This window comes from Vanellus vanellus, assembly GCF_965231255.1.
Source record: "Vanellus vanellus genome assembly, chromosome: 13".
Classification (NCBI taxonomy): domain Eukaryota; kingdom Metazoa; phylum Chordata; class Aves; order Charadriiformes; family Charadriidae; genus Vanellus; species Vanellus vanellus.
In genome coordinates this window covers 11,757,891-11,785,378 of record NC_138918.1, presented here as the reverse complement: position 1 = coordinate 11,785,378, position 27,488 = coordinate 11,757,891, and the positions used below count along the sequence as shown (strand labels likewise).

The window sequence follows — 27,488 nt, the reverse complement described above, 5'->3', positions numbered from 1 at the left end:
AGTTGGAAATGGTAAGGAGACCGGTCTACAGTGCCCTAACCTTCTTTCAGCAGGTTTCTCCTACCAGGGATTGGAATATAAAATGATTACTTTTTGCTCTCTCCTCTGTATTTAGCCTCAGGAGGTTTCTGATAGGTTTTGGCTATTAAAGACAGCAGTAAATGCCTAGCTGGAAGCTATCTGGCATTCATAACCTTAAGCTATTTAGGAGATCAGGAAAGCTGAATGGATTTTTTTCCTTCCTTTTTTTTTTTTTCGTAAGAGAAGAGCTACAAGAGCAGAAGGCGCTGCCTGCCTTTCAGGTGAATTCCACTCAGGATGATAAATTATGTCTGAACTGAACCAAAATGTTCCTAATGGCCCTAGTCAAAAGGCCTATTACAGGATGTCTAACTCACTTAAATTCCTTTCTGCTTTAAATCGTTAATGATTAAGTATTTTAGGGCTGAAGCGATATGCGCTTAAAGGGCACTTTGCTTTAAGGTTAGCCAAACTTAAAGATGAGCACCTGAACGGAGGTATACAGACTCGCTCGAGTGACCACCTTCTGGCGGTGGAATGAGGGTATTGTCTCTACAGGTGGGTAATTTTGTGGGGATATTTGCAGGACACCGGGAAGGCTTATGGAAAAAGCAGCAGAGGAACGTTTTGGAGCGGAGAGAAACAGCAGCTTTGGCTTGCCCTGGTGGTTTTTAAATCACGCTTCTGATATTGCAGGGAGAAAGTTTATTTGTCTTTCGTTATGACATTTGGAGGAGTAACCCATATGGTGACACAAAGGACATTTTCCCAGAGGAATGGCTGGTAGGTTGTAAGTCACCAGTCCTGTACTGACTTATGCAGTTATGTGCTTCTAAGCATGGTTTTGCAGCAATGAAGGTGCTAAATCGTCTAGTAATCACCAAGATTTGGACTCCTGTCCAGTTCTGTGCTGCCGCCTGCCCAGCTGCTGACCAGTGAGCGATGCCACACGCGTAGCGGTAGGGGTGTGGAAATAGGTAGTAGATACCTGTCCAGCATCATCAGCTATAGGATCATCTCAATTTCTTAGATTTTTAATGTCCCCTGACAGTGAATCGCAGAAAATTCCAAGTCAGTTCACATAGTATTGGCACTTTGAGGACCTGTGTGCTCACAGCAGCTGTGCTTATGAGGATATTAATGCCTGCAGGTCCAGTTTTGCTTTCATGAGGCTCACGGATGAGTTTATGGGACGTGAGGTTTGCCTTCTAAGCCTTTTCCATGAGAGTCATCAATATGCTGATTCAGCGATTACACCCACTGTCTTCTGCTCAAGCAAAATCAGATGTGACCTTAAGATCCAGGATCTGTGATCCGACTCACAGGCACCTTCCTTCAGTCAGGGCATCGATTCAGGGCCAGCAAGCAGCGCGCACACGAGCAGATACTCAGCCGAAACACCAGGACTGGCCCCATAGTGAAACGTCTGTGCATGCCTGATGTCTGCACGTAGAAGTGGGTAAGCTTGCAGAGAAAGCTGAAAGGGCATGTTTTCCAAAATACCTAAATTGCTTCTTGTAGTGTACAGGCAGCTTCCAGGCATCTAGGACCGTAACGCTGCCATCGTCCGTCATTTTTATTGCAGAATAAAGGATGTATTCTTTATACATTTTGATATACCCATTTTCCTTTGGTTATTCCCCTCTTGATGATGCAGCTCCCCACTGGGGATTTTAAGCAAACATCGTTCCCAGCTTGTTTGGGATGCTCTTAATGTGAATTCTTGGCCCGGCGCACTGCAGACGGCTGGCTCCTGCAGTAAATTTCTATTCCCAACTGTGTCGCTTCCCCTTTGATATCTGATGAGTCAGCAGCTCTTTAATTGCTGTTCCTCTTAGCTGGGAGTGCTCTCGTTCAATATGTTAAATATTTGATTGCCCCAGCTTTCCAGAGAGAGTCAGGGCACACCTTGGGATGAACAAACTCCCGATGCAAAACCTGTTGCCCCTCCAGACGACGAGCTTGGGAGCTCGCGGCTCCCTAAGGCCACGTCTGGGAAGTGTCTCCCGGAGCCCCCGGGGATGGTGGGGCGCGGGTAAGGTGACTCCAGCTGCTGGGAGGCAGTTTTGGGTGGCAGCAGCCCTGCTCGGGAAGATGTGCTGCGGGAGGGTCTGCCGGTCGCCTGGGAGGTCCCCGCCTGGCCAAGAGGCGAGCGTGGCAGCGTGCTCTGCCCTCGCCTGCTCCCAGGATGCCTTTTTGCTCCTTTTTTAAGGATGCGATGTAGGCATACCCACCGGGATACTGCTGTGTTTGGTGGATCGTGGAGCGTGCCTTCAGGGACTCGGTAAGATGGGATATAATAGCCAATAAAATTATCTTCTTGTAACTTTCCTGAACATTATGCATGTATTTCATACTCTGTGAGCTGAAATAAGGGCACTTTTTATAGCACTTTCCAAGTGTTTTAAATGAATGCGTTGTGTAGGGACAGTCTCTTGTGTCTTGCGTAAGACAGCCTGGCTCCCCGGTGGGGCTGTCACTGGCACTGCCACCGGGCAGAGTTGGGTCTTCAGCCTTACAAGTGGCTCCTTGAGAGGAGAAATCCAGTTCAGCGTTCCCAAACACGCGGTACCTGCCCACGGAAAGCTGGGACTTGCTGGCTGTCCGTGCCTCCCCGCTTTGGGGAGGTACCTGGTATCTCTCCACATGGTGCTGCGTAGGAGCGTGGTGCAGACTCTCACACCGCGGCAGAGCATGAACAGTCCCGGGGATCGTCGGCAGCGCAGGTTTGAGGCAGTAGCTGCAATGCAGGCTGTGGAGGAGAATATCCCCAGCGTACCTCTCTGCAGCTGCCGATGGGCTTCATATCCCTCTGAAGTCTCACTGCCTCTGTGCTTCTAGTGGAGCGTGAAGGTGTGTTAGGAATGGTATATAGAGGGACACAGAGGGCAGCGCACACATTCACTCACTTCACTTGTGGGTAGCACCGGGGAGAAGAAAGATCTTGGTCAGAATAACGGAGAGACGAAGAGCCCTGCAGCCTCACTTTGTTAATCTCATTAGCCTGGTCCTCATGTAAGAGAAGCTGCTGCAATGCACACGCTCAAGCAACAGCATGAAGAAAAAAATTGCTGAAGTTTCCCTCCCACCGAGTCCAAGAGAAGCAATCTCACTCCTACCGAAAGGATGAAATAAATGTGGCTGCTATTAGAGCGGTGAACACCAGAGCTATCATTTTGTAGAACAGATCTCTTAAATGGACCTTTAGATTAAGAAAAATAGGTGCAGGAAAAAAAATCTGTCCTGCAGCAAACCTGGTGGTACTGCAGCAGTGAGATGGAGGAACCCTATGAATAGATAAGTGTCATTTTCCCACATTATTCAAAGCGCCCACTTGCTGAACAAGTGGAGCAGAAAGTTCTCTGTGGATGAGGAATGGGGAGAGAACAGTCCATCCGCGTGGAGCCTTGACTTCCGCCAGGCCATTAATATCAGGGATGTTTATGACCTTCCAGTCAAGCAAGGGAGAATAACTCATCAGCAGTCAGGTTCAATCCAGCTAACGTTTCCAAGATTAAATGCTTACTTGCAGACCGGATCCAATTGCCAATTTTATGGTGAACCCTTTCTGTCGTTACAATTTTCGGTGTTGGGGCCGCTGCAGGTTTCAAGCTTACGAGCTTAAGTTATGGTGCTATACCCAAAGAGAAAGCTGGCAGGAAAGGTGGGAGAGCTTCACAGTCTTCCTCTGCTCTGAACAATGCAGAGAATTCCTGCTACTACGCTTTGCGAAAGCACAAGTTTCACATCTGGATTCAGCAGGTGCCCTTGACATGAGATAGTCACCCTTGTGTCCCTTCAGCCACATGTAGCTCTCCAGGAGCTCAAAGCCTGTGGTCCTGCCTGGACTAAGTTACGTGACTGGTGGGGCAGCTGATTAGTGAAGAAGACCCTACGTGGCCTTCAGGGACCAGATTGGCCATTGGCACTGCAAGGCTTTATTTTTTTGAAGCATGCCGCTTACAGATTTGGCCAGTATCTTCTTTAATGGAAACCAGTTGATAGTCCTGTCCTGTCCAAGGCACTTGAGCACAGAGGGAAAGCTTAGTGACCGCCGGCTTTAAGCACAGGCCAAAGCCACAGCCTTTTACAGCAGTAATACATACTGTGTTCTAGATTGGAAAATCAGGGAAGGAGTTTGCCGTTGTATGTGAACATCTCGGCTCTCAAGAGTGGATTTGTAATGGAGGTGGGCTTCCAGTCACCTACTAAGTGCCCATGTCGGGGAAGATTTCCATAGAGCCAGTTTACCTGTCTCCTGTTGATAAAAATAATTGGAATTATTGGACCTTCAAAGCCGTGGAGAAAGTAATGGATGACCAGCTGCACTTCAAATGAAAAAGTAATCTGTGGAATAATTACTGCCAGTCAACCCCAGCCCAGCTGTGAAATATTAATGGGTTGCTTGATCAGTCTATACAGAGCTCTCAATCATCCTCCTGGAGAGCAGCACAAACCCAGCGAACAGCTCAGGCTTTGTAGCCAGCCACATTATTGACAGGGGCAGAATAAGATGTTCTAATGTGGTATTTGCTAGAAGCCGGTAACAGTTATTGGGTCCTAATGGGAAACGTTTTCTTAGTATTTCTAAGTTCGGAGATGATCTGTCTTACACCTCTCCAAGCACCCACCGTCTCGTGGTGGACAAGCAGTGGCAGCCTCGTGCTCTGCAGATCCGCGCACAGCACTGCTGCAAAACTCAGCGGCGTGTGACAGTCTCGGAGAAAAAAAATTGAACAGAGGGCTTTCTATATTTAACACTAACCCGTGTGCCTTAGAAAATGTTTGAACAGAATGTATAGAGCTCCGAAAGACTGACAAGAAGTGAGCTGCCACCCTGAGCCAGCAAAGGACTGCACTTCAGGCGTGTGAACAGTCCCGTTTGCTTCAGAGACACTTTGCATAAGTTTAAGCACTTTGTGAGATTGAAATCTACTGAGTAGGAGTTCATAAATAAAAAGAGAAAGCTCTGCACTAGATTTCTCTTCCTGAGCCCTTGAACTTAAGGGAAGTTCAGCTTCAAAATAGGGAGCCAACCAGGGAACGAACACGGGCTGCTTTGATTGGAATGCTGCAAAGTTTTGATCGTGCCGTGAGATACGGGCTTCGTGCTGCATTTGTTAATGGGAACGATCGTTTCTTTGGTGTCTCTTCTATGTCTGCCTCCCACTGGTCCCAGTGGATCTGCGCGTCTCAATCTCCATCCTCCCACGTTGCCTAGATGTGGGAACAGGACAGTGCCAAACCTCGGAGAAAGGTCTGGTTTGTCTCTGAAGGGGATTCCAACTTTGTGATTGAGGTCTGCCTTCACTATATGTTGCAGAGGAGGAGACAAATAAATGTGAGCATGAAACAGGATCTGCAGGTAATCTTCCCGATTTTGTGTGTAGGTCAAGCAGCGAATGGGGGAAGTGGACCAAAACCATGACATGTCCTCCTTTGTTTCTGTCTGCCCTATGGAGTCAGGGAGAAAACATCCCCTACGTAATGTGAAGGACTGTGGCTGATGGGCCTTCGTGGGCACAGAGGGCTCTTTCTTTGGACGGTGCTAGAGCAGGACGTGCATCCATAATAAATGAACGCTGAGCAGGGAGAGAGACACACAAGGAGGTATCAAAATCTGTGTCCCCAAGATGGGTGTGAGGAACTGTTTCTGTTGTCGCTATTTTGATGCCTACTTGCAAGGAGGAGGGGAGTGCCTTAGTGTCTTCTGAATAGCCAAGAGAGGGAATTATGATCCTTCAGAAAATCATTCAGGGCATCAAAGTTATGCTTCTGCACTGAATGGCACTTGGAAGAATGTCTCTAGCCACCTAATTTAATCACCTAAGTTAGGCCCGAAATTTCGTTGGTGTGAATCTTCTCAGTGCACCAGCTTCCGAAACTTCTTTTTAAAACTAGGAAATTTCTGAACTCAAAACTGTGACTCTTTTCACTCCTGGAGTTGCGGGATGTGGATCTGTGCACTCACCCTTGCAGATTATGAGATTTTGTGGAAGGGTCCGCTTTTGCCTAATAAGGTGCGTTATTATTATTAGGTTTGTAACGATTATGTGTATCTATCTGTGCCATAGCAAACCTAGGCTCAGAGTTCAGTATTAACCAGTAGACTCCAGCCTCGGTGGTCCATTTGGTTGAGTATGGAGCAAGTGGTCCAATACAGACGACTCCGCTGTTGTGGGCAGCGTGGGCTGGAGGAGCAGAGTCTTCCAGTGTCTGCAGGCGATGTCAGAAAGCCTGTTGAGCCCCATGTTTGAGAGGACTGCTCTAGGTATTATTGCATTATAAATAGCAGCTAATGATAGTAGCATAACAGCAAGGTTCTCGGCTGATGTAAATTGGAAACTGTAATTCCATAGAAGTTAATGGAGCTCAACTGATTTACACTAGTTGGCTGTCTGGCCCCTAGCAAATGATTCTAAATCTGATAAAATTAAATGAGATTCAAAGCTCCCTCGCATAAGAGAATATTAAACCCTATCTCTGCTGTCAGACTTTTGCACGGCTGTCAGGCTTTGTAGCTGGGGCTTTAAGATCCTGTTTCAAGTTCTTGATTTTATTATTTGATTTTTTGTTTTCACTTCTCTCTCTTTTGTTTTGTTTAGTTAGTTAAATCTTTACTTCCCAAAAAGAAGAATTAGAAAAATCACCCATTTTGATGGATCATTAGGTGCCATTTGTTAGTATTCACAAGTTGTTGGCAGAGATCTTAAAGCCATTGAGATTTGTGCCCTTTAATTTCAGTTCAAAATGCAAATAGACATTGAAAACATCTGTTCGGCATCCGTGTTGGAGAGGTCTGCATCCTCAGTGTTTTTCCCTTGTTCTCAGTAAAGTGCTGTAAATTTTATTTAATATGACTGCCTCCAGCCTATAATTTTTTTTTTAAAAGAAAAAAAAAAAAAAAGGCAGGTCTTCAAACCTGGTGAAGGTAAAAACTGAGCGTTGAATTAGTTCATAAGCTCTCTTTGCTGTTGCCCAGCTGGGACGCGTTACAGGTTGTGTAGCATGGATCCGGGTGACTGGTCCTGGGGAGGGTTACGCAGTGCTCCGAAGCGATGAGCGGATTTAGGAGAGGTTTATGCTCTGAAGATTTCTCGCTTGTCCCTCATCCACCGGCGTAAATGCACAAATTGTTGTTCCTTGCCTCGGTTCTGTCGCCGAGATCCAAACTGGCTTGAACACTTTTAACGGCAGGTTTTAGAAATGCCGACTGGTTTGACAGAACTGGGTCGAGGGGGTGGTGGGGTGCGCTGTGCCCTGCGCGGGGGTGGACGGAGGAGCGGCGCAGCGTGGGTGTAAGGTGGCGACTTCGCAATCGCTCGGCTTTGTGCGGAACAGCACATCTGACCGCAGCGTCTGTTTGGAGGAATATATTTAGATTTGCTGGTTTTGAATCAGAAACCTAACCTAGCGCTCGCCCCGTGAGTCACTGTTGCACTCTTCCCTGCGTGCCTCAATCAGAACAAAGTCACTTGAAATGAAGGAGCTTCGATGCGAAACTTTCCCAAGAATTAGGACGACTGGAAACGGCCGCAGGCAGGATGTCTAAACAAGTCCCAGGACTGAGACTACTCAGACGGGTGGGAAGCACCTCGCGCTTGAGGCCGCGCTGCTGTGAATAGTTTTGGGCGGCTTCCACAGATGCAGATGCGAAATAAAATGCTAGAAGTTTGTTTTGAGAACAGGTGTAAAGCTCAAACCGTAGATTTGTTTTCTTTACTACATTTCTGCGTGCTGAAGTCTCCACTAAAGCAGAAGGTAAATGAAATCATCAAGCTCATCTCTGCTGAATTTGATTAAAAATGTAATATGTGTTTAAAAATTCATGGCACAGACCCCCAGTTGCTCATGCAGACGTGCGGGGTGCAGTCGTACAGCCTGGGCTTGTTGTAGGAAACCGGCATTAAAAGTTTCATCTGTCCATGTTGGAGTTCGAAGGTCTTGGTGCAATTCTTTTTACCCGAAAACTCTCTCCCTGAATTCATCTCTCTGCTCAGTCCATTGTATGAACTGCTTCCCATTGTATCATTTCTGCTTGATTCATTCACAAAGCTGAAATCTCAGGGTAGACTTGAAAGAATAAAACACAGCCTGCTTCATACATATTTTTCCTAATTCTGGTAGTGAGCTCAGAAAATCTACATTATTTGAAAATACAGGGCGTTGGATTTCCCAGGGCATAAAAACATCCCTAGTGTATCTTGCCATACATCAGAAGGGGCATCCCTGAGCCGGCGCGGCTCCTTCTCCGGATGGAGCAGACTCCACGCGCTTGGCCCAAGCAGCAGTTGCAGGATGGACCCTGTTTCTCTTAAACCCCTCCTGATGTTGTAGTTCGTTGGTGAGCAAAGTTCGTAATTGCTGCACGTAAACGTAAACAGCAATAAAATATATCTATATAAAGGAAAATGCCACGTGCAAGCCTAATGGGAAATGAACCCTGCGCGGGTCCCTAGAAATTATACGTTGCTGGTTTTTGTAAGGCTAAGCAAAAATGCAGCGGCACTTTGTGCTAAGATCGTTGAATTACTTTGTGTGAATAAGGATAACAGGATTTGGACAACACTAGGAGGGAGACAGGGAAATTAATTTTCTTGGTGTGCTGCCTGTAACTTTCAAACAATTCTAGGAGAGTCCTGATAAGGGCCGATGAGACTTGTTCTGGGAACAAAATGATGTTAACCAATCTGCGAGTAAACTCCGGCTCGGCACTCCGCTTGTCATTATTCAATCTGTCCTGACGAATAACACAGATAAAAGGATACTTTAGTCCCATGATGCAGAGGACCGATACACACAGTGAATCATAATCAAGCCAGGGACTCATTTTTTCTTTTTCTTTTTTTTTTATTTTTTTATTTTTCAGGTAAGAGAGCAGTTGCCAGCTTTTAAATGGCATCATAAATTATTAGTTCTCTTTTGGCAAAAATGCTTACTTGCATATCATTACAGAAATCATCTGTTTTTTTGAGAAATTATTTAAGACTCGTTTTAGCGCGGGTTGTTATTTTTTATTTAGCTAAGCTCTGGGCCAAGTGTAATTTACTTGATGTTAATTAGTCCAGAGCTGTGAAATGGGCATATAGAGCCAAACTGCTTTTGTGCTGTATTACTCAGTTTTTAAAAATGAATATACAAATCGCCAGATCTCTCTCTCATCCTGTACTTCAGATGAATGCAAGTGCAAAGTTCTGCTTTTCAAGATATGTTTTGGGTTTTTTTTATTGCTAAATACAGTAAATATATTTCTAAGTTAGTCGTTGCCTCTACTTATTGCATGCATTTTAAGAATGTTGGTTTAGACTTGTGTATAATAAAGGTATTGCAAAGAATGCTTTTAGGACTTGTAATGCATCTCCAGAGACAGGAGAAACACATTTCCTCTTATTCCAACTGCAGTACGAGGGCTCCTCTACCGTCTTCCTGAAGAAAAGGAGTAAGAGGAGAAGTCAAAGCACAGCCCCTGGAAATCTGAGTAAATTTTCTTAAATGCGTTTCTGAGTAAGTTTTCACGGCACATCAGCTAACCGTGCGGTCTCCGTGAACAGGCGGCGTTTGGCATCCTTCTGCGCTGGCGGTGGTCACCCAGCTGGCTGCGGTCCCCAGCTCTTGCTGCTCCCTTCCCTCCAGCCGTTGCCTGGAACCCTGTTGTGCAGCCCTCAGCCCTTCTGAACGGACCCTAGAGAAATCGGATGCTCCATTAAGGCATGCATTAAGGAAGACATTGCCTTCTTTTTCCTGTGACAGAGAGATTGTATATTAATTCGTCTAGACCAAAGACATAAATATTTGATTTTCGTGGAGTCACCGTATTAACTAAAAGTACGCAGAGTTCACTTTTGTTTCATTAGTTGAAATAAGCTAAGGCAATTCGAGTTCATAAACACAGGTTTTGATTCTATTGGCACGGCTTTTAAGTATATTTAAAATCTTGTTACTTGAGGTCTGTAAACAAAATATAGTTCTTTTATCTAATTTATGTTGTCAAGAGTAAAGTAATTTACATAAGGGGTTTGATAGACTATGAGGAACAGCTATACTTTCAGAGAGAAAAGCCTATTAGATCTTAATCTTTCTGATAAGCATATTACTTCCACCAAAGCCAAACTGCTTTCGTATTCTGTATAAATAATTCCATTTAGTGTAATTGATTATTTTACAGCAGGAACCAAGATAGATATTGTTGGAGGAGAATCAGCCTATTAGTCATGTTTTGGAGGCTGTTCTGGAGAAGACGGATTTCGATAAGCTCAAGCTAGTCTGAGCCATTTGCGGAGCAGATCAGTAGCCAAGTTGTCATCGTGCAGCTTCTGTTCGCCCTCAAACATCGGCTGAGCTATTGTAGTTCGGTACAGGATAGCAGCGGTAGCTGCGCGCAGAAACCAACTTCAGAGTGATGTAGCGAGCTGTCGCCGTGCCTTGCTCTGCAACTGTGTTATACCTTTGGAAATTATTAGGCAATCGATGCAGAAAAGCTGCCAAAGGCAAGGTTGATTTCGTTGCTGCAAACGCGTGATTTGTAGGTGCTGCAGATTCCAGAATACGTCAGGAATCTTTGGTCCCTGGTGTGGGGATACGCGGTGGGCGCTGCAGCAGCTGGCTGCTCACCTGCGGTGCGGCGGGGTCCGCCGCGGGGTTTGAGAAGAGTTGTCTGGGGGAGGTGTGAGTTGAAGTGGTCTTGATGCCGTGCAGCACAACTTACTTTATGTCTATTTTTTTTTTTAGCGTAAGGAAAAGGTTAGCATGAAACTACTTTGTCTCTCTTTTTTGTCTTGCTCTTTCCTTCTTGTCCCTGCTTTTTTTTTTTTTTTCCTTGCTTATTACTTTCTTTTTTCCTGGCTGCATGGTTACGTCTTCGCCTTTTGTTTATTGCGTTCCCGCAGCAAATGGAATCATACCCTTCTCGGTGAAATGTGTTACTGCCAAAGAGCACGAAGCCGTGTTTGTGTGTGAGGACTTCTAAAGGTTCTGTTTAAAAGAGCAGGCTGTGTTTAAGCGTAAGTATAATCCATGCGTGGTGACATTTCAAGGTTGTGGAAATCCAGAACTGGTTTTCGCACTCAATATTTAAACTTCAGCAATGGGAACAAGTGCTGTCTTTATCGCGGTGGACTGCCACGCAGGTTAATGCACCTTTAGCAGAAAATCATAGCAAAGGCTGCTTCCTTGAGGGAATGCTAAACATGTTTTTAATTGTAGTATAAATATGTCGTTGCCTTTCTAATTCAAGTTATATATGCATGGGAGGTTACAGAGTGCCAAAGGGCCCGACCTCACGATGTATTGCCCCTCAAAGCAGCCCTGAAATATAGGTGTAGCCCTGCTGAAGTTGTAAAAGCTCTTTGCTAACTCTCTTTAAGCTGGTGAGGAATTAGAATTTGATGTATAGTATTTCTTTATAAAGGTAGGTGTTTTATTTGCATAAAGTCCAAATGGCTTCCAGAGCAGAATGAGAGTGAATGTAATGTTTCATGATGCGGCAGGGAAAGGAAAAGAATATAAAGTGGTTGAAGGGTTTGAAATAGGATTTTTTTTCTTTTTCATGGTGGTGCTGGGGGTCGCCCTGCCCACGGGCTAAGCAGTGCTTGAGACTGAAGTTTATATTTCAGCTAGGTTCAGTTATTGGAAAGACCTTGAATGCGCTTCCCCTGCAACTGTGGCAGCAGTCAGAACTTTCTAGTGAGCAGAAAGTGGTTCTGGAGAAATATTCCCAAGTGACATTTGAAAATACTCATTTGAATGTGTCCTGGTTCCGGCAAGGATGGGGTTAATCTCCCCAAGGAGCCGGCAGGTATTCCATCCCACGTGACCCATGCCCGGCTATAAGAGGCGCTCGCCGGGGCGAGGGAGTCAGTCGCCACTCGGGGGCGGGCTGCGGCGGGGCGGGTCCGGTCGGTGCGCTGTGCCGTGGTACTGTAATCGCGTTCTTGTATTCCTTTACCGGTGTTGTTGTTTTTCTTTCTTTCTTTTCTTTCTTCTTCCCTTTGTCTGTTCTGTTAAATTATAATATTTCAACCCACGAGTTTTGCCCTTTCCTGCTGATTCTTCCCACGGCTGTGGGAGTCGAGCGAGCGGCTGCGGGGGTCTTTGTTGGTGGCTGAGGCCAAACCACAACAGTCCTTTGTGGCGCCCAACGTGGGGCACGAAGGGTTGTAATAACGACAGATCTGACCAGAGCTTGTTAAAATGCACTTCTTATATGCATTTCTCCAATTAGTTAAATAGTCGCTGGTTACAATGTTGCTTTGTTTGTTTACATGGCTGTGTTATGTAAATTCTTATATGCTGTATGTGCTCCCTGTGATGCTGTTTGTTATCTCAGGGAGAGGGATCAGGACTATCACTTTGCTGTCCTGTGCAATATCGGCTTATGATATGGTAACATCACTATTCAAGTGGCTTTGTTGGGGTTTCTATGTAGTATTGCTGTCCTGTCCATACCTTGGTTCCCATCTCTCAGAAGTTATCAATAATCACACCCAATCTATGGGAGAAACAGGGGGAGATACTTTCCCCAGCTCTTTTGCCTCCTTTTTCTCCTTTGGGCCAGGTATAACACCTCTTGAGAATTTTGAATATCCTTGGGATGCTCAAACCAGCCTGTTCCTATTGCTATGTCTCCTGAATGTTTTTCAAGTTTTTTTTAGGGTAAAACAGCTGTTTAAGACTACCACTCAGAAATCTGTCCCAAGGCCAGATAGTCAGGGGTGGCATGGGATGTGGGAGAACATGGGCAGGTATCTAGAGAACTTCTCACCTCCAATGGTTTGGGACTTCACCCTCGAACAACTACAGGACCCTGTTAAAGTAATAGAATATTTGAAAGGAAAATGCTGTGGCTATTCCAGAGAGGCACAACTTATGGCACTGTGTTGGGCCCTGGCCAGTATCTACCAAACACTGCTCAGTACTATGCAGGACCCTCAGGGGAAAGAGGGGAAAGCCAGACCAGCAGACAATGAGGCTACTCCAACCCCGGTGGCAGACAATGAGGCTACTCCAACCCCGGTGGCAGACAATGAGGCTACTCCAACCCCGGTGGCAGGCAATGAGGCTACTCCAACCCCGGTGGCAGGCAATGCGGCTACTCAAACCCCGGTGACAGGCACTGCAGCTGAACTGGAAAACCAACCTGTGCCAGTATCAGTTGCTCCTATACAGAAGAAGAAATACACCAAGAAATCAGTTTGCATAGTAAAGGATGATGATGAACCAGGGCCATCAAAGGAACAGGAGGAAGAGACAGAACCAGAGATAATCACCGATCCCTATCCCTGAGTGAGCTGTGAGATATGCGAAAAGATTTCAGTCGACTTCCTGGTGAGCACATTGTCACCTGGCTGCTCCGATGCTGGGATAACGGGGCCAGTAGCTTGGAATTAGAGGGCAGGGAAGCTAAGCAGCTGGGATCCCTGTCTAGGGAGGCAGGCATTGACAAGGCAATTGGGAAAGAGACACAAGCCCTCAGCCTCTGGAGGTGACTCCTGGCAGGTGTAAGGGAAAGGTATCCTTTCAGTGAAGATGTTGTATGTCATCCAAGCAAGTGGACCACCATGGAAAAAGGTATCCAGTACCTAAGGGGATTAGCCGTACGAGAGATGATTTACTTCAACCCAGATAATGCGCAGTTACCCACAGATCCTGATGAAGTCCAGTGCACAAGGCCCATATGGCGGAAGTTTGTACGGAGCGCACCATCATCATATGCCAACTCCTTGGCAGTGATGGAATGGAGAGGTGAAGAGGGACCAACGGTGGATGAGGTGGCTGGACGACTCTGTCAATATGAAGAAAGCCTATCTTCCCCCCTCGTTTCAGCTGTGGAGAAACTGTCCCAGAAGGTCCAGCAACTTGAAGAGAGTATGTCCTACTCCCCACCTGTACAGGCCAGCATCTCAGCTGTTAGGAGCAGGCGTTTCCCTACTCAAGAGGGAGAGTAGAGGGGGTACACACCACGAGGCACCCTGTGGTTTTACCTGCGTGACCACGGAGAGGACGTGAGGAGGTGGGATGGACAACCTACCTCAACCCTACGGACACGGGTACGTGAGCTGCAAGGAAGAACAATCACAAAAAGGGATCCCTCTAGGAAAAGTGCAGCTCCTGTTTCCAGCAGATAGTTCCCCAGACAGAATGGAAGGCCTGATCTCACCTCCGATCCTCTTGAATGGACTTCCAAATCATTTTTGCAACAAGTGAGTAACGTTGGATGATCAGGATATCATGGTGATATCAATATGATCAGGATTAGAGGGGCCCTGCCTCCAGCCAGGTGGGGGAAAGGGACAACCGGGTTTATTGGACTGTGTGGATTCGATGGCCTGGCACATCTGAGCCACAGGAGTATAAGGCTCTGGTGGACACTGGTGCACAATGCACCTTAATACCATCAAATTACAGAGGAGCAGAACCCATTTGTATTTCTGGAGTGACAGGGGGATCCCAAGAGTTAACTGTACTGGAAGCTGAAGTAAGCCTAACTGGAAATGAGTGGCAAAAGCATCCCATTGTGACTGGCCCAGAGGCTCCATGCATCCTTGGCATAGACTATCTCAGGAGAGGATACTTCAAGGACCCAAAAGGATACCGGTGGGCTTTTGGCATAGCTGCCTTGGAGACAGAGGAAATTGAACAGTTATCCACCTTGCCTGGTCTCTCAGAGGACCCCTCTGTGGTAGGGTTGTTGAGGGTCAAAGAACAACAGGTGTCGATTGCTACCACAACGGTGCATCGACGGCAATATCGTACTAACCGAGACTCTGTGTTTCCCATCCATAAGTTGATTCGTCAACTAGAGACTCAAGGAGTGATTAGCAAGACTCGCTCACCCTTTAATAGTCCCATATGGCCAGTGCGAAAATCTAATGGAGAGTGGAGGCTAACAGTGGATTATTGTGGCCTGAATGAAGTCACACCACCGCTGAGCGCTGCCGTGCCAGACATGCTAGAGCTTCAATACGAACTGGAGTTGAAGGCAGCCAAGTGGTATGCAACGATTGATATCGCCAATGCATTCTTCTCAATCCCTTTGGCGGCAGAGTGCAGGCCACAGTTTGCTTTCACTTGGAAGGGCATCCAGTACACCTGGAATCGACTGCCCCAGGGGTGGAAACACAGCCCCACCATTTGTCATGGACTGATCCAGACCACACTGGAACAGGGTGAAGCTCCAGAACATTTGCAGTACATTGATGACAACCAGAGGTTGTCTCCTGAGCAGCCCATGGGCTCTTTGCAGAATACCTTGTCAAACCATTAGCAATGGCAAATAAAAAAAAAAAAGAGAGGGCAAGTTGTTGTCATATTTCTAGGAGAGTTTGGCCCATTGCCCCCATACGCAACATGCTGGGGATCCTGTTTTGGCAGTTGAAATCGTGGCATACGCTGAATCGTGACGAGCTGGGCTTTGGTTGGGGCTGCGGGTTACTCTCCACCACCGCCCAGCTGAGTCGCGGGACTGGCTTCCCAGAGACCCCGGTTCATGCTCAAAGCCGAACTGTAAAGGCAAATCTCATTGCTGAATTCATTCTGCTTGCCCCTCTGCTGTCTCTGAAATGCAGTTTGTTCTTTATTTCTGTATTTTGTAAACAGAGCGAGTAAAACATCAGGTATGAAAACAATGTATGAGTTCAGATCTTCAGCTAATGAAATGGAAATGAAGTTTGATGAGTTTGTATCAGGAAAATGCTTGAGGGAAAGCACAGTCAAGACTTTTTTGGAGATACTTTTTTTTTATATTACAGCCAAAACGTGAACATTTGCCTTACAGAAATCGCTAAGGAAGAAGGTAAAATTAATCAGTGTGCAGACTGTTATGTATGTATTGTAGTCCCAATTAAGGCCAACACAGGGTTTCCTCGTTCCTTAGATCTTGAACTGGGACTTTCGATGGGAATAAGTTTCCCTCACCTACAGCGGAGCATGCGACTATAACAGCTCCAATTACCGATGCAGCTGTGTACAGATACACACATTTCTGTTGTGAAATCCTTAAAAGAAACTTCATGCAAAAATAAAAGGAAACCCGATGTGGTGTTGGTCGGCGCAGCGCCCGGCTGGTGGCATCCCATAGAGTTACAGCGACTTTTCCTTGACCGGCTTTTGTGCTCTTCCTGCAGGGAAGGGGAAACGCGATAAAGTGACTCTGATAAGCAGTCATTGATTTATATAAGAACACATAGATGAATTTGATTGGGATAAATAGGGAATCAGAAATCAGTTAATGACTGATTATTGTTTCTTCCGCAAATTGATTTCAGATTTTGGCAGCCCTTAGGAAATGTTCTGCCAGATTCAATGAGCTTACCATGTTAAAAACCAGGCAAGAATATGTATCGCTTAATTAGCCCTCATCTTTTGATATAGTCTTAAATACCTGAAGTGGAAACGGGAGAACAAATCACAAACTTGGAGCCTGCCTGCAATTCAGGGTGAATTGAAAATACTCTGTACAGCCGAAGACGAGATCTCTCATACCCGGAGAAATGAATACACTAAATTCTAAAGGGATTAATGACTCCACTGTGCTTATAAAGAAAGGAAGTAAAAATATTTACTTTTGAAAGTATGGGAACTTGGGAGTAGTGTTAGCAGGGAAGGAGGGTTCACCGGAGGAGCTCAGTGAGAGCTGAGAACATGTAAATATTATCCAGCAGCTCTGTAAACGAGGGAAGTTAAACATGCCTTTGGAGATGGGCAATTGTGAAATACTCTAAACTGCTTTATGAAAACTATGAAAGGTTTTGCTTTCAGGAAGGAAGAGAGGGAGACGACTTCCTAAAGTTGCCTAAAAGCAAGAACTGCAGTCTAATGTGCAATACTGTGCTCTTTTTGTGGCCTGGGAAATCTTATTTCGTTTGACATGAGCCAAAATCTAACCCAGCAAAACGTGTTCTAAATAAGTATGTGTATGGCTGAACTGTGTAAGGTCTCAAAATTTTGAACGGTAAAATCTGTTGAGCGCATGAAAGCAGACACCTGGATCCGTTTTTATACTATGTACAAATTTCACAGTGTATAAAAAGCCAAAGCATTTGCTTGTGCTTACACATTTGGCGCGTTTGGAAATAAGGCTCTTGGCAATTTGGGGCCCTCAGCGAGGCGGCGCTGCCCGTGTGGCCCTGTCCCGCGCTCCGCTTGCAGGGTCGCGGCGTCCCTCCCCGCCGCGCGCGGGCCTCGCGTTAAGGGTGCCCAGGCGTATGCAGGGCGGCCTAGTCAGAAACCGTGCTTGCTTCTGAAATTTCTAACAGGAGCAAAACTAGGTCCTCAGTCTACGTATCTTTCCAAGTTTGGTGTTGCAATCCTTCTTGTGGGTTTTGCGATGCCGCGTCGGCTGCCGTATGCGCAAGGGCTGAAGGAAAACATAATTGTTACTGCTGCTCATCAAGACTGACTGTAAATATGGAAATATTTACGTAGTGTACAGCATAAAAGCAAGTAAATTCCGAAGCGAAAGGGTTTTGGTTAGTTGTGAAAACAGAGAAATGGGCATATTTCTGAAGGGCACATAACGTCCCTTCTTTACTTGTCAGAGGTAGGACGTGGGTGAGTCTGTTCCCAGCCTGGGTGAATTGGGGTGAACTGGTGATGGGGTGAAGGTGATTCTTTCTCTCGGTGCCCCGCTGCTGGTCAAGCCCACCCGAGACACTGTCTCCAGGCCTGGATGTGCCTCAGCAAAGCGTTCAGACCTATTTTCAAGAATTCCCGTGTTCTAACAAATCCCGAAGAACAGGCTGTGCAGCTGAATACCGCTCGTCCGCCGCAAATGCAGGAAAATTCATGTCATCTTAACCCTGTTTAACTGCAGAATACTCTTTCTAGTTACCCAACTTTTACCACAAGTTCCAAATATGAACAGGCACGATAAAATGGCTCGGTAGATCCTCACCAGTGCATTCGGCTGTGCTGATTTATCCCTGTGCCTAAGTCTTTTTCGCACAGATTTAGACGTGGGTTTATCCGGCTGCAAACAGCCAGCACTTAGGCATCCAGTCTGATTTTCTCTCGAAAATTTTAGACTGCAACCTTTGAAAGGGGACAGTAAGAACTATCAGTTACTTGATAAAGATAATAGCCTTTGGGGGACACGGATAGTAATGAGAGTCATTACTAATGGGGTTTTGGCAGATTAAATGGACTCTCCAGACGATGTGAGATACAGTTCTTCCCTGTGTCAGTATAGGTAGTGAAATATTTGGATGTGTTTTTCAAGGATACCCGTCAGGCTCTTCTTTTTCTGTAGCCATTCACCTCAAGCAGTCCATGAATAAGAAAGAAAGAAAAAAAAATTAGTATCTAATTTAAAAGGCTGGACTACGTTCTTGCAGTGTCCTCAGGGCTTTGATAGCATCTTTAAGGCCCAACTCCTCTTACTTAATAAATTCTGGATGTAAAACTTCACTTACTTACATCATATTAAAAAAAAGTTTGGAACATTAACTTTAAGGAGAGTCACTTCTACAAGCTCATTTTTCACTAACTTTCCTTGCTGCACTAACATACATTACATAAGTGTGGAATGAAAGTTTTTTGCCCTGTGGCAACGGGATATTACTTTTACTACTCTCACTTCAGAAGCGAGGCTGTAACGCGGGAAAGAATGAATATCAATGTCACAGAACAGCCAAAATAATACCGAAGTGCTTTTTTAGCACTACATTTCCGATATAGGCTTTGATACGAGCCTCAGCCGTGCCCGTGGGGTGGTGTGCTGTTGGCCTTCAGCGCGGTTGCCGGTCAGCGGTGGGCACACGGAATAAGGCTTTCTGTGCGGTGGGGTGACACGGCCAGAAATGGGGTGTGCTGGAGTGCTCGGCTCTTTGAGGAATTTAAGGGAAATCCTGCTTAAGGTGCACGAGTGGAAAACTGCCTTAAATGCAATGGCATTGTTGTATTTGCAGCGGTGCATGTAATATTTAAGCTGTGAGTTCACTTTTCATGTTAAGTGTGTTCATGTGCCCTTTTTTTCTCTTCATGAATGTTTTTGAGTGAAGATAACGTTGAGTCCCATCAAGAGCATGGAGAAATCCTGCCCCTCTGGCAGTGCGTATGGCCGAGCTGAGCTGCCCAGAGCTGCCCAGAGCTGCCCAGGTCTCCGTTGCGTTGCTGCTCCTTTGTTTTCTCTGCTTTGTGTGATGCAGTAAATACCCTTTGGCCCGGCTGGACTGCAGCCGTGGTGACATCGGTTTGAGCTGTGTTCAGTTGGCCGTGGGCAGCTCCAGAATGACTTGCGGGGACGTGTTTCCCCCGCTTACGATTTGGCTGTGCTGGCTTGGCTGTGTCCCACCGATGGCTTAAATGCCTCTGGGCTGCCAGAGCAGGGTCAAGAGGATACAGCACCCAGTGAGTCCTGACCCAAGCTTTCGATGATGCTTCCTTTCATTATGCATCGCCTTTCTTCTTGACTTATGCCCCCTGGTACATATTCTATTAATCTCTTTTCTTGAATTCTCTGACCATATAGTCATTTGTCTTCTCTTGCCTTCCTGACCACTCACCCAGCATGTCATTATTAGCTCCTTGTCTCCCTTTTTTTATTTCTTTTCATGTTGCTGCGCTTCCTTTTTTCTCTTATTGTTGTCGCATTCAATAACTCTCTTCCCGGTGGTCTGACTTGCCAAATACAACATGATAGAACAACCCTTTTGCAATATGTAGTGATGTAATTAATTTATTCTGTTTCTCAACTAAGCTGCTTCTTATACCAAATTGATTTTTCTCTTTATGGTGACTGATGTTGGAGTCTCATCTTGTCTCAGTTTAACATTTACGTGTACATCAGAGAGTATATAATAAAAAAGGTTTTTCCCCATTTTCAATGAATATTTTAAGAGATCCGGCATCCATATTTCCTCTTGAGAGATTTGCATAAAAATCACACTGAAGCTACCTTATACTTTCATCAAATTTTGGAGAACATTTCATTGCCCGACAAAATATATGTGGTGCATTATACAGTAGTTCTAGGATATTACCACCTGAAAATGCAGCCCATAACGCATAAACTGTATCTCCAGTCAGCCTTACCCAGCTTGTCTGTCAGCTCATCTGTCCAGAAAACGTTCAGCCAAGTTCCCACTGAGATCAGCAACAAAGTTCTAGGCTACCTCAGATCGCTTTGAATTAACGGTGTAATGAATTTAATTAAAATCTATTAATGTCGCATTGGGCTTTTAGCCATGATTTTCAGAAACCGTGGGGGAATCAAACTGCCAAAATTTCTCAAAGTATGTCTCAGACAAGTTTGAAAATGTAATGAAAAGTAATTAGAAGTACAACCAGAAAATGCAGTGCTGAGATAGACCATTGGCTTAAGGAATCCAGAATATCGCACATCTGATGTGAAATTGCCTTTGCCAAGTTTCAGGAAGCCGAAGAGAGGGTTGTTTAGCACATCCCACAGTAGGCGTCTGACTTGGGCAGGATGAATCACTCTCCGGTGACTGCTTTCTATTTTCGTTGGCTCCGGAGTTAACCTGAGCACCTCGCTGAGACCGTGCGCCTAATGCTTGGGTGACTCATGTTTTATGAAGGTAATCTGGTTCTGATTTTGAAAGGGCAAGAGCACAGGGAACGAAATGTAACTTCCAGAGTAAGGGCAAAATGCCATCCACATTATCTGGACTGCGAGTATCTTATCCCTTACCCAGGTAAAGAGAAAAGTGTAAGAAAGTATTGAACAGCCTGACCTGACGCTGATTTCTGAGCTGAAATTTCACAGTTGTCATTAAAATGCCGGTGTCCTCTCTGCTCTGCTCAATTCAGGTTGATTTATGGTGCTAAGGTTTTTGTTTCAAATGGTCCTAAATTTTCAGATCGTTAACTTCACCAAATTTTTGCAAACTTCAGTGCTATTTGAGTGTTTGGTTTTACCTCATTATGGACACGCAGAGAAGCCAAATCCCGATCCAGGCTGTTTTGAAGTTTCCGAGTGGTTTTGCCTGTGACTTGACTTTGATCACACAGATTCTGTGATTCCAAGATTAAGAGATTTAGATTTACGAGGTGCGAGTTGCCAGCTTGCATTCAAAGAGCTCTTTTGAAATTCGCAGAGGTGGCTACTGTTGGCCGTTCGTGCTGCTGGGAATATCCTATGTGAGCTTCCTCAGATATTAATTCCAGACGGAATAGTTCACACCTGATACTGTAAGAAAACTACAACTTGTAAGGAACCGGTCCCTTCGCTGTGAACCATCAATGCGCAGCGCTGAGAAATGAGATGCGATATTGCCCGTTGTAATTTGCGATCTCGGGAGAAACAAACTGAGAGCAGTTATATGAATATTATGATCCGGAAACTCTGTTATCTACTAGGTACATCCATATCGGTAAGTGGTTATTATTCTGTTCTAGCTGGCTGACATTTATGGTTTTCAGGATTTAGACTGGGGTTTTCAGTTCAGTTAAATCAGATGTCTGCAAATAAGCATCTGTTATGTTTAAGTTTCCCAGAGCCTTTCTTTCAAACCTGTTATTTTCTCTGAATCAAATGCTTAGTTCAGCAGAGCCTGAAAATGAAAACAAACTCCAAATGGTCTCCGCAGGATATTTTGGGGGAAAAAAAATCTCTTTGAAAGGATAAGAACAAACTATGACTGGGATAACATGCGTGTACCAGTATTTATTATTTGTCCAGAGCTTCCTAAAAAAAATCATTAATAGACAAAAAGTACTTCTGGTCTGCTAAATCATATTGCAGCTATCTTGAATTTGAGTTTAGGTTCTTTTGTAGTCAGGACGATAAAGGGCGTGAGGGAAGACAGTGCTATTGTGCTTTCCCATCTCCGGATTTCTTGCACGTTGGGCTGGGGTTCCCGCCTGCCGCAGGCGGGTGATGTCTGGGTGGGGGTGTCCGTCTGCCTCACCTCTCGGTCCTGCCGGGGGGACCCTCCCTGCTTTGCCGGAGCATCCTGCCTTGCTATATTCAAGGAAGGTCTTGAAAAAAGATACTCTAACCTTTCTGCCTCAGTTCTCTCTCTTATTGATTCAACTACTGGGAACTGGAAAAAAAAAATAAGTCTTGTGGTGACGCTGAAAAAAAATCAAATGGACTTTTGATAGAAATCCTCAGAGGTGCTCTCTCACTCCATCTAGATGTTGGATTTTTCTATAATGCCATACATAAAATAATATGAAAGTTTCGGAATATTTTGAGGGGCATAGAGGAAGAGGTATTTTCATTGAAGAATGACATTTCATGATGCAGGACTTCAGGGTTTCTTACAGTGAAAGAACAAAGCAGGTTAAAGCCAAAACCCAGAACAGCTGGAGAGCTTGTGATAAATATTGTTCTATAGCAGCATCACTGGGACAGGATTTCCAGGGCCTCACAGACCGAATTTACAGTGCAGACTTCAATAATTATCACCACAGATTTGAGCTGTGTCTCTATCCTTTGAGCTTATTCAGTTAAAAAATTTACTTTAGTCACATTCTTACCTCCGCATTAGATGGAATCTGAACTGATGGCTGATGAGAGCACTCCCGTCAGGTTCATTGAGCTGTGGACACTCAGTCACCGTTTTAGATGTTTTTTAATATAACATATTTAAAATTTATTTAATTTTATTTTGAAATTTATTTGAATTTGTTGATTTAGTATTTTAGAAGTGGATGGGGGTTGTTTGTATGAGAAGCTGGTCAGGAAAGAAGCAAGGTGATATCACCGTGCAAATAATGGATGGTAGTCTCAGTATTAGCACAGTCTATTGAATTGTCTTCTAGGGCCTTCTCTAATTGTCTCTGCAAACTGAATTAGCAAGATGGTTTCATTTACTCTTTCTTTTTTTAGTGGCAGCTGCCTACCCAATTATATATATTCATTAGCCGCGGTATGATTTCATTAGCTGATATACATTAAGTGCCTATTAAGCAACTTGTGTGTATGTTCCTAGACAAGCAATGATGCATCTTCTGGTGAGCATACTTATTAGCTCATTGGTCTGGATAAACTGGGTTTTATTTGTATTTTCAATTTGTTGTTACTTGTGAACTGTACCAGCTGAAGGATGAATGTAAAAAAGTAATTAAGCTGGTTAGGTTTAATTATTTTTTTGTTTCAACTGTCTCTCGGAACCACAAACCTGGCCAACCAGGCAAATGAGCACTAATGAATGAAGCCACATGATTAAAACATCTGTCGCTGTCCTACCGGGGCGATTGGAAGCTTGGATTGGCTGTGCGCTCCGAGTGCGACGATTGCTATGGAAAGCCAAATAAGCCAGAGTTAATGTTCTTGTAATCCTTTGCCTGTTGAGTTGACAGTGACGGGTAGCAAACATGCACCAACAAGCAGTAATGAAGTCACTTTTAGATTAGTTCAGCACAGGTTTTTCAGGCTAATTAGGTAGACAAAAGTGTTAATTTAATCAAAGGGGCACGTATTCATTAAAGAAGGTGTGTAAGATAACTGAAGTAGAGAATTAGCTCAGTCAAGACGTAGACTATAGCTCCTGACTAAATTGTCCAGATTACAAAAAGAATGATCTATTTATGTACAATTTCTTCCTTGTGTTTTTTTTTTGTTGTTGGCGGTGGTTTGTTGTGTTTGTTGTTTTTTAAAAAAAAAGGTACAAATCCATGCTTTTCCCTCTGGGAGTCAGTGGATTTACATCAGGATTCAAAACTGTCTCCCGTAGACATGTATATTAGCTGGGGTGGTTTTAGGACTCAGAGAGAGAAAGCAGAGTGTTGAACGAGATGTTCATTCTACATTCCAGATGGCAGAAACCACATTACTGCGTTATTGCTCAAATGAGCTCATTAGCTTCTTACTTCATGGGACTTTATTTAGCAGCGGTGTAGCATGGCTGTGTTTGTCTGATTTTGCTTGATCTTCCTTGGGACATGACTAACATGCAAGTCACAAATGGAATGATGTGTGGAGTGTTCTTTGGGGGCAGATCGGGAAAAAGCAAGAAATAAAGATTTTAAACCATTAAGAGGTAAAAATACAGTGCAGAGTGTCTTACATTATCTGATTGTTTCTCATCTAAACCCAATAAAAAGGAAAGATGACTGTCTAAGATTGCTTAGCTACGGCAGCACAGAAAATAGTTCAAACACTGTATTAGAATTTTGTAATAATTTTAATCTTCCACCCACCCCACGCACAATTTAGATTTTTGATTTATACAAGAAATGCGAATGACAGTTTACGTTAGGAGATTTAGACCTTTTTGATGCATTCTGAATATGGCCCTTATCCTGAAACCCACTGTTTGCCATAAGCTGTCTCCATCCCACCGCACAGAGAAGCTGATGCTGATTGATGCAGCGTTTCCCAGAACATGATAGTGTCTGTAATTGTACAGAGACACACGGTGACCCATGAGAAAAACATCTGGGAATGACAGACATAGATCCAATCTCAGTGTTTCACACAGTCACTTCTGAGGGATTGGCCAGAGCAAATATTGGATGAAAGAATAATTATCACCTATTACTATGGTAGGTTATATTTGTGGTATTTCTTTTAATGGCTGGGAATTTTTTGTCTTATTCCTTCTGCGAGGATGAAGAGTGTTCAGTGGGTGTTATGGATCAATTATGTATTTCTGTATAGGATTTCTGGTTGGTTGGTTGGTTGGTTGGTTGGTTGGTTGGGAAGACTACTGGAGAGAAGGAGTATTGGCATGTGCTGGCATACATGGATTAGTTTGCTTTATAACATAATTTTCAGTGTAATGGTTAATGGGGCTTTTAATTCTTTTAATGTTTGTTGTGTTGTGAAGCAAAGTTAACAATTATCTTTTTTTGTCGCGTGTTTGTTTGTTTAGTCCGTGGTTTCTGGGATGGGTCTTGTAGGGCAGCAGATGGTAGAAAGGAGATTGAGGTAGAAATTAAGGTTTCTTGTTATAACTAACAATTTCTATGGTTTGTAATAGAGGTTTCATTTCTGTGGTTAAACAGTGTAAACAGTTTTCATTAGCATCTAAATTTAACATAATTTTCAGGAACATGCAAGTTCTGGTAACTGAAGACAATGATTGATATTGATCTAACAATGAAGGAAGAAACAATTAAAATGCTGAAAGTTAAATTTGGGAGAGAGATGAAGATGAAGCTTTTTAATTTGGGATAAATGAATCATCCGCATGCATGACTGTTTGGAAATGTAAAAAAATTTTTTTAATTGCTTATGAATAAATTATCACACAGCTCTACCGTGAGGTGTCAACAGAGCCCATGTAATTGGGACACGTGGGCAAAGGAGTCCTGGAGAGACGTCTGAAGGAATCCAAACTGGCTCCTTGCTGCATGTGGTAAAATATATAGGTGTTTTGAACCAATCATGGTATGTGGTCCTTTTACTTTTGCCTGATCAAGCTCAGCCGTTTTATGAGGGCCGGGTTTTCAGACAGTAGGTATTAGCCTGTTCTAAAAGATCGGGATCATGTTTTGTGTTTGCAGTGCCAAGTCCTGGTCATCTTTGAAAATCTTTTCAGATCAATAAGAAACTACTGCATCATTTTGAGAAAGGGAATATTAACTAATTGCTTGAGTTTTAGCTAAAGGCACCTAAATAATTTTGTAAATTTGGCTGTAGCTCCTGATGCTCTGCAGGTTGGTCTGCATGCCGTATGTTGCATGTGGGAGCTGAATGTGTGGTACTGAGACAACCCCCAGTGCCTCACTTGAGAGAAGTTTTTTCCCTTAGGAACTGCACGGAGAGGTCTTCTGCACCGGGGGGAAGACGCGTACTGCATGGCTTTTGGGCCCTGACACAGGGGAGTGGCTTTTCCTTTCTTTTTTAGGGGCTCAGAGACATTGAAAAGATTTCCAGAAGACAAGTGTCATTCCGCATCTGCTTCCCAAGGTTCCGTCATGGAGCGGAGAGGGTGCTCAGTGGCCATGTACGGCTTGGAAATGTTTCCCTTCTATTATGCTGATATTAGAGATTGGCAAGAGCTGATCCTGATGGGAGTCTTGTGTGAAATTCACTGCGAGTTGCGATCGCTTTTTGGCTGCTTTAAGAGTGCTAACCATATGCTATGCAGCTCAGCACAGCCCTGCTGCGGCCGCTCCTTGGCTTGGCTTTTCCGCTTGGCACCGGAGGTGCCATAATTCATTGCTGTACCAGGGAGGGGGAAGGGGGAAGAAAGTATGTTGGCTTAAAGGGAGTCGGATCGATGGCATCGGGAAGTCGGCCGGTGTAAGGGATAAAACATGAGTCTGATGAGTGATGCTCATCCCGGCCATCCCAATCAGGATTTCTCCGGCCCCGGGAGCTCTGTGCAGGGCTCTGTGTGGTCCCTGCCCAGCGATGCCCCGCAGGGAGGCAGAGTGCCTCGGAGGGACTAGAGGTCATCCTGCAGTGTCGTCCCTCTGCTCTCAGCGTCTTCGTCCTGTTGCCGTAGCCCTGTCCCACCTCTCTGTAGCCTTCTGCAGTGTGGCACAGGGGAGGGAAGGACCGTGTTTTGCTGGTGATTTCTGTCGCTCCAGGGGATGCAAGCAGATAGTTCATTTTTTTGTGTGGTTTAATGAGTGTTAACAGAGCAACTGATTTTCAGAAACAAAGAAATCTGCTGCTACGGTTATATTTTTTTTTTTTTCTTTTTCCCAGAAAACTGCCTGTTCTAACACTTCCTTTATCCTTCACTTGTTTTCCTTCTGTCTCGGCCATTCCCGTTACCCGTCAGGCATCCATTGCGAGGCAGAGGTGCATTCAGAGCTGATAGTGCCGCCTCTGTTATTTCCCAGTAACACCAAAACCAGGATGGCGTTCATTCTTGGGTTGACAAGTACCATAACTAGGAACCCTGCAAGTTGCTCTGGCAGAGGTCAGGGAGGCTTCCACCCATACACAGCCAAAAAGCATCTCTTGGCATGGACTAAAGAATGTTAGGAGCAAATTGGTGCTTACAGGATCTTTGCTTTGTTGATAGTACAGTAAAATTCTTCGCTGGGGCAAAGAGCTTTTCACAGGTGATCGTTTGATGGGGAACTACTGGGCTGGGATTCCGTCCTCACATTCCTGGCCCACATCAGGAGAAACTTTAGAGTACCGGTTAGATATAACAAATTTAAGGGTTCCCAGTTATTCTTTGTTCATCTGATATAAGTGCCCAGAAGGGGCTCCATTAGCTTCAGGAGGACATAGCGAGTAGAAATATATTCAAATAGCGTTCACCAGTTTTAAAAACATTTATTGCTACAGCTTTGTCTTTGGTCTTAGTTCTAATTCTTTTTTTCTTACCTTCAATGTGGGGAATATGTTAAATTAAAAAAATAATTTTACATTAGTTCTTTTTTTAGGAAGTTGCACCCTAAGGTCATTGCTTTAATTTCCGTCTTCTTTTTAAATACTGTGAAGGTATCGATCACTTTAATTCTTTTAAATACATTTTAGTGTTGCAGAGGGATGCTGGTGTATTACTCATTCTCTGGTGTGCTTTGCTATTCAAAAGCTTTAACCTCTTGCTGTGATGACTGTCTGAGATCGTTGTCAATTGTTCCTAGCTATT

At 44.6% G+C, this 27,488-nt stretch overlaps 1 protein-coding gene across 1 annotated transcript in view; it reads left to right on the top strand.

The window, feature by feature from the left end:
* Positions 1–27,488, top strand: part of SGCD (sarcoglycan delta) — a 349,935-nt gene that overhangs the window by 229,194 nt on the left and 93,253 nt on the right. The window lies entirely within an intron of this gene.